This window comes from Camellia sinensis, chromosome 10 (assembly GCF_055761805.1).
Source record: "Camellia sinensis isolate YWXY chromosome 10, ASM5576180v1, whole genome shotgun sequence".
Lineage (NCBI taxonomy): Eukaryota > Viridiplantae > Streptophyta > Magnoliopsida > Ericales > Theaceae > Camellia > Camellia sinensis.
This window is the reverse complement of record NC_138970.1, coordinates 94,991,291-94,999,263: the sequence shown is the minus strand read 5'-3', so window position 1 is coordinate 94,999,263 and position 7,973 is coordinate 94,991,291. Positions and strand designations below refer to the sequence as shown.

Here is a 7,973-nt window from a genome sequence, read left to right as displayed (position 1 = left end):
TTCTCCAATTAAATATTCAACTTGCAAATGACAGAAGGCGGGGATGGACTTTTTGCTAGCCACTTAATACTCATTCCTAATCATGCGCGATAGAACTGAAAATGTTGAACATAAGCATATACATCTTTTAAATGAGATCAAATAACCAATGAGTTTGAAACTTGGCAAAAATGAATCGATGGATGAGCTAACACACACAAGTCCCATTTGTAGAATGTAGAAGTGACAATAAAAACATGTCAGAATTATTAGAACTGCAGATTCGTTAAAAAAAGTTGTATGATGGGTACTGCAATGTCGTGCAAGATTCCTCCACTCTATATGAGATACAAAATTTTAAAATATGTATTATCACATTTCACTTGGCAAAGATACATTATGGACATAATTGTTTAATCTGAAAGCACAAGCACCGTGTCTTAAATTAAGCAACAAAGGAATGAACTCACCTGCTTTGGCCACAATGACGTCAATGAATTCTGCAGCTCCATGCGTTTGGCAGACAAGTCCTTCAACCCCTCCTTTAACTTCACTTCATGGTGTTTCTTTTCCTCTAGTGTACTCACTAGTCTATCAAGAAACCTGAAAATTAGATGCACACTACAGTCAATACTTGATATTGTCACAACTCATTAGGAATAATAAGCATGGCATCATGAAACCAAACTACTAGTAATGTGCACGACTGGATGGAGAGGGATAGTCAAGCAAACTGCAGTTACTGAGCAAAAACCATCAAGATCAGGACAGAAAACTTCTGAAACGATCATAACAATAGACAGTTGATTCCTTACAACAACCAAAAATGCAAGGACTTATTGGGATCGCACAAGATATGCATCAATCAAATACCAAAAGAAAAGTCATGTAAATATAATATAATTGTCAATTGTGAATTCTCAATATAGATTGGTGTTGTAAACAATAAGTGGGGCAGAAGAAATTTGACAGTGAAGGAAATGGGCAAGGTATAAAGCTTGTTGAAAACCAAGCATGCTGCACCTTTTTGAGTTGAGAATCATGATCTGATCCCTGGTTTTTCTATTTGTCAGTGAGGAGATGGCCAAAGAAACATCAGACAACATCTTCTGAATTGTATCAGAAGACTACTGCTGCAACACTAAAGGAGCAACTGCCTGGACTTGATGTTGCAAGGACAGAGTTTCGTTATTTGTCAACTCGGTCAACCACTGATTCAAGAATGCCTTAATATGGTACCAAATATCAATTGATGTCAAAATGCTTTGATATCATAACCAAAAGTCAAACAAAAATATCAAGTTCACAAAGGATTGTACTGTTTGTTACATTCTCATGCCCTTTTAATCAAAATTCCATCAGTACCTAATTAATCAAAAAACAACCAAAAGTATTAACCAACAATGAATGTTTAGAAGAAAAAATAAAATTCCATCAGTACCTAATTAATCAAAATGACAAATAAGAACATACGTCAAATAGGTCATCAAGAATCTTATTCCTGTACTCCGTCTCCAAAAGCTGGCTCCTCTGTTGGGCGATTTCTTGGGTTTCAGTTTAATAGATGAACTTGAGGATTCTCAACACTAATATCCCAAGAAATCTGTGACTCAGAGACCTCTGGGACCACAACATCTTCCTTTTTATTTAACAAGGTCTTATCAGATTCCACACCATCATCATTCAGTGGAGAATTTTGTAAAAACTCATTGGCATTCACAATCTCATAAGGACCCAATCCATTGCCAGTATCTTCTGTTTCTTCCACAGTACCAATATCCCAATCTATCTGTGAGTTGTCGACAGTAATATCCCAGTCAATAATATCAGCTACACTCCCATCTCCCCAGTTACATAGTTTGATTCATCAAGGCGGGCTTCAACATTCATAGTATCAAGAACTTCAGAGCCCACAGAAACATTCAGAGAAGGTGGGTTTTCAATAATGTCCCACAGTCCCGGAAGTTTTCTGCAATCACACCAAACAACCGCAGTTATTGATGGCATCCAACACAATAATCCCCAGTTCCATCTGTCTGCCCACCAACAAAAACCATTATACTTAACCAGCACACATCTAGCGACAATTACAACAAACCAATTGAACAAAGACAATTACGTGACAGCAGTAAACGTCTAGCAACAATCATGACAAACATATATTTAATAATTTTCATACATCCTTTTCCGTATGCACGTCTCTGGCAAAATTTGAATAAAACTCAATTGCCTATGACACAGAATCACCACTTGAGACTTCCAGAATCATCTTAAATGTGCTTGGGAGAGATTTCTTTGCAGTTTCTAACAGTTCCGACCTCACATTTATTCCCTGCAAAGCAAAAGTTGACACTTAATTTGTTCGTTCTTGAAGGAATATACATCATACAAACTTGATGATCATCAGTAGAGTGGCATGTGATGCAGGATCATACCTGCAATCCTAGCTCTTGACAAGCCTCTGCAAATTTAGCTGCTGAAAAAGCTGCATTTCTTTTAATATCAGCTTCCTTGCGCTCTAGTTCAGCCAGTTGCTGTTGAGTCCTTTGGACCTGCTTTTTCTGATATGGTCTTCAAATATAAGCCGCAGTAACATCAAGCAAATATTATTATTTAGCATTAACCAAGTAGACAATCATGAAAGCACTCACATTTCATAATTAACATTCTGGACCATTAGCTGAGCAGCCTCGCAAAGGTAAATATGATCTTTCTCAAAAGATTGCACGATTGACTCCCAAACACCCTGCCAAAGGTTAAAATTTAAATAAGAATTATATGTAGAAAAATGGTAAGTCAGGGGAGGGGGCAGAGAGAGAGGGAGAGGACTGCCGGCCAAAAATATTACGGCTTTCTGGAGTCAACTTCAAAAGAATACCATGTATTTGTTTGGCTTCCAAGTAACCAATCCCTGGAAAGAGAATGTGAATTAACATAAAACACCTAAATAGTAAGTAAAAAAGAAAAAATCAACACTGCTGAGTATAATTCCTTGAGTTTCAGTGCAACAAATTAATAAAGCAATGTAAAAGCATGGTCATTCATTGTAAATACTCTAATATTTCATTGAGTAAAATTAAGCATTGACCACAAAAAAAAAAAAAAAAAAAAAAAATCAGAATCTCCGTTGCCATATATCTGTATGGAAGAGCTCCATGTATGCCATTATTCCCACATCCATAACAATCTTGATGCATGAAGTTGATTGCTAATAACATAAATTTAAAACAACAATACAATAACTATAAAATATGACCAGTTATTGCATTGACTACATTTCTATTAGAATGGTTTCAGTCTACAGACCATGATCAGCACTATGTCCTTATTCTAACCGTCTAAAATAAGCCATTTCACCAGTTAATGAACTTCAATATATATATATATATATATTTTTAACAACATCAGCCATCTTCTGAGCACCCTTTATCCTTCAAAACTTCAACAACCAATAAACCACAACACAAAGACCAAACCATCTCTGCTACAATGTGTAAGATATTTATTTTCCAACCCATTAGCAACCTGGATGCGTATTGACACAACACTTGGAAGGCATAACTAACATAGATTGCCCCACTTAGCGACAATTTATAAAAATCATGACAAAAAAAGGCACTAATTGTCAATTTTTAGCGACGTATGTAAAAAATTGTGACAAAAAAATTATTTTTAGTGACAATTTTACCAAGACTTAAATTCAATAGGATTTTATGAGAATTAAGTCTAACTATTAAGATCTATTGGTAGTTTACCCTAAAATATATATATATATAAATATATAATTCTTGATAAATAATATGAAGCACGGGTACTCTAAAAATATTGTTGGGTACTTACCGGGTGTGGATACGCGTACCGATACAACTGCATGCGTACTGAGTACGCCAAAAATGCACCGGGTACGTTTTATACGGTCAGTATAGTAATGGGTACGCCATGGGTAGGTTTTTGGGAACTCCGGGGTAAAAAATGAGATTTTTTATAAATTAAAAGATGCCGGAGCAATTTTTTGTGTCTACTTTTAAAAATTATAAAAGTCTGGAGTTCTGTTGTAATAAATAAAACATGCAATCAAATAAAATTAGGGTTGTATTATTCTCCATTATTCGATCTTCTCATCTCCTTCCGAAATACTCCAAGACTGAAATACTCCCAAGATATACTCTAAGACTGAAATACTCCCAAAAGGTGCTAGGGTTCCATGTCTATTCGATCATCTCCTTCCAGAAATACTCCCAAGAGAGTCTGAAGAACACTTCGAAGGTGCGATTGAAGGTTTAATCGAAGGTGCTGCTGATTGATTCTCTCCTTCGAAGCTGCAATTGAAGAGGTAAGTTCATCCCTTTTCTACTCTCATTTGTGTCCTATTGAATATTTTTGTCTCTCAACCACTTAACAAAGTGAGTCAAATATTATCCTAATAACAGAATTTTTCATTACGTTTTAATTTGGCCATTGTGTCTAACAAGGAAAGCTTTCTTGATTCACAAAATTTATATAGAGAGTGATAGAATAATGCAACTGCAATTAAAAGTATTATTTCAAAACAAACTACCCACTAAAATAACATTTAACTATTAAATTCCATGACCACATCAATTGCGTGGTATTTTGTGTTCCTTATTGTAAATTAATGATAGAAAAAAGAAAAATAGTTTCACACACTATTTAAACCACCCCTACAGGGTATGTATTTTGTGTTAGTTATTGTAAATTAATGATAGAAAAAAGAAAAATAGTTTCACACACTATTTAAACCACCCCTATAGGGTATGCCAGTTTGAGGGATCCATGAATCTCCATCAATGAGCTTAGACACTGTAAAAGGGGTAGCTTCAGTTGCACTTTTGAAGACATTATACCCTGACAATTTCGCCCTTCTACTAGTATCTGCCCCGGGGCCTCGGTTATTGTACTCTGCGAACATCATAATCGTGTTATTACAACACCATGTCCATCCCTCCGGTAGCACGATTTCATCCAAATACGATTCCATGAACACTACAGTGGCATAATTTTTCCACGGCCGCCCTAGAAAAGCCTTCACTTCGTTTTTACGTGACCTAAGTTCTGGTGCAACGTTGATTGTGCAATTTTGGAATGAAAATCCAAAATTAGACGATGTTGGATCATGTTTCCCACCGTTAGCGGTGATCACATTGGGAGGTGAGAGTCGACGAACGTAGATGCCACAATCTTGGAACACGGCTGAGGCAGAACCAAAAATGAAATCGACAGTGCCTGAAATTTCACAGTTTTTGTAAAACTGTGAATTTTTGTTTGCTAATAGGGTGTCTTGGTAACCCATGAAAATGCACTTGTAAAATGCTGAGTGATTTGCATTGTTGTTGAGTGCAACTGCTTGACCACTGTTTATTGGAGCTGAGTTCTCAATCGTTAAAGACTGGCCAATAAAGCCTTCCCCATCAACAGCTGTGAAAACAAAAATCTATCAGTTATTCAAATTCGAGATTAGTCAAGGTACTCCGAATATCCGGTTATTAAGAAACATACTATATATTTAGAATTTTACTAAAAAATATCACTATGTGTTTCAAATTCATTTAAGTTTAAACCTCACAATATATTAATTCAATTTCAATCATACATTCATTACTGAAAATGTATACATATGTTAGGCTAAAGAGGATACCAAAACTTCAACCATGCAAGCTAGATTCAAAAATAAATATGAAAAAATTACAACCCATGTAGTGTTAGAAAAATAATTACAAATTCATTGAAAACTTATGGCTCTGTTTGGTTGTATTTTCAAATTATAATTCTATCCACACATTCTAATACCATGTTTGGATAGGATTTTCAAATCATATTTTCACACTAAACAGAAAACTCTGCAGAAAACAGTGTCAAGCGGGATTTTTTTTTTTTTTTTTTTTTTTTTTGAAATCTGGCTTAACCGGTCGTCCCACCAGACGTCCAGCCGGTCATCCCACCGGTTGACTTGCCCGATGTCCTGAGCAGTGCGCTTTTTTCTTTTTTTTTTGCAATTGGCACTATTGTTTTTTTTTATATATATTTTTAATAAAACAATATTTTTGGAATTTTTAAAAAAAAATTATAAGCTTTTCATAGATTTTTAAATTGTGTTTGGTTATGAATTGTAAATTTTTGTATCACATATCATATGTCACATCAAAAATTTCCCACTCAATTCAAAACTCTTTTCGAAATTCTTTTTAAAACTCATTTATCAAACAAATTTTCTATACTCAAATCATAATTTCAAAACTCATAAACTCAAAATACAACTCATATTCTCAAATTATAGTAAGAAAACTCTACCAAACGCAACCTATGATTTTAATTATTAATATTAATACATATTTTTACTAATCTATAAATATTTTTGTAAAAATAAACTGATTTGTAATTTCCTCAATAAATATTATCAACACTTGTTTTTCCAACTTTTTTCATGCAAAAAGATTTGACTTTTGAAAAACATACTAGTAAAAAAAATTACTTCATCATCCCTAAACACATGCAAACTAAAAAACAACCAAAATAGAATTGCTTGCAAGAGAGTGAGTGAAGTTTACTCATTGTAGCAGACTGTGTAGTTCCAAATCCGGTGGCATTACTCCGGTTACCCGTAATTTTCGTGGTGGCGGCGTCATCACCAATTAGAGCAATGTTCGTCTTGTCCTCTCCCACCGCCACATATTCACTGTAAACCCCCGGCTTGACGCGAATATAATACCTATCATATTCATAAAACCTAGTAAATACTTTTTTTTTTGCTTTTTTCAATAATAACTTTCTTCTTTTTTTTTTTTTTAAGTAGTGAAAGTCAGTTGTCAGTTATTAAATAATACCTGTTGGTTACACTGATATGCATAGGAGCAGCAGCAATCGCATCGTTGATACGCCTGTAATTTCCCGAGCCATCTTGTGCAACTGTTGCATTGAAGATAATGTTGGTCTGAAGTGAAATGGTGGTTCCAGTTGAGCACAAAAAGAAGAACACAACGACGATGAAGACGATGGATGAGGAAGAAGCAAACTTTGACTCCATAGCAAGGAATTAAAACTGAGATCAACTTAAAGTATATGGATAGAGTTTATGAGTATTTTGTAAAGAACGTAGTGACTTTGCATGGTGTGCATGGTTCTTATATAGAACAATTTTACAATAAGAATTGCCAAAAAAATTAATTTTGGATTGGATAGACGACTGGACTTTCCATCTTTCCATATTTGATGTTATACATAATCCAATTTTTTTATTAGATTTTCTTATGAATAGAATTTTCTCATCATCCATTAGATTTTTATTAGATTTTCTTGTGAGTAGAATTTTCTTATCAGTCAGTAGATTCATTTATTTGTTTTTTATCTAGATATAATAAAATTTGGCAAGAAATCTATAAAAAAATTTCCTAAAAAAATAAAGTATGTATCCCCTGCAATGGATAAAGCTACATCCATGCTCTTTGTTTGCCTAGTCAGATAATTTATATATTTTTCAATGGTAAAACATGTTTTTGTGTAGTTTAAAAATAAAAAATAAAAAGTATGGCTCATTGCCGGTCCATAAATGGACTAGATGGTGCGATTTGTATTGTGTGCCCATTTTGGACCAATCTCGATTATTCGAACGGTTCGTCATGTAAGTCCCGTAGAGAAATTGTACATGTAAAAGATCAAATTAATCGGACAACAATATTTATGTAATAGGATCATAAAACCATGCAAAAAATTAGAAAAAAATAATAATAATAGACCATTTATTTTCAAATTCACAATTGCAGTTCATTTTTTTTTTTTTTTTTGGTGTACAATTTTGTCATTCAATTATATGGATATTGATATTTGATTAATTTGATTTTTTGCATGGTTAATCTTCATGATAAGCCTTGCATAATGAACGATTTAAATTGTCAATATAAATCTAAAATAGGTCCACAAAATGCAAATTGTAAAATGGACTAGAGCGTGCCTTAAAAAAATGGTAAAAATATTTTTGT

General features: G+C 33.9%; 1 long non-coding RNA gene and 1 pseudogene across 1 annotated transcript; one reads left to right on the top strand and one right to left on the bottom strand.

The window, feature by feature from the left end:
• Positions 1-419: 419 nt before the first annotated feature.
• On the bottom strand, positions 420-3,291 carry LOC114321322 (CDK5RAP3 protein homolog; annotated as a pseudogene).
• A 770-nt stretch (positions 3,292-4,061) lies between these two features.
• On the top strand, positions 4,062-7,177 carry LOC114321318 (uncharacterized). The gene is made up of 2 exons (XR_014342366.1): positions 4,062-4,312; positions 6,847-7,177. It is a non-coding gene; the product is annotated as an uncharacterized LOC114321318 (long non-coding RNA).
• The last annotated feature ends 796 nt before the right edge of the window (positions 7,178-7,973 follow it).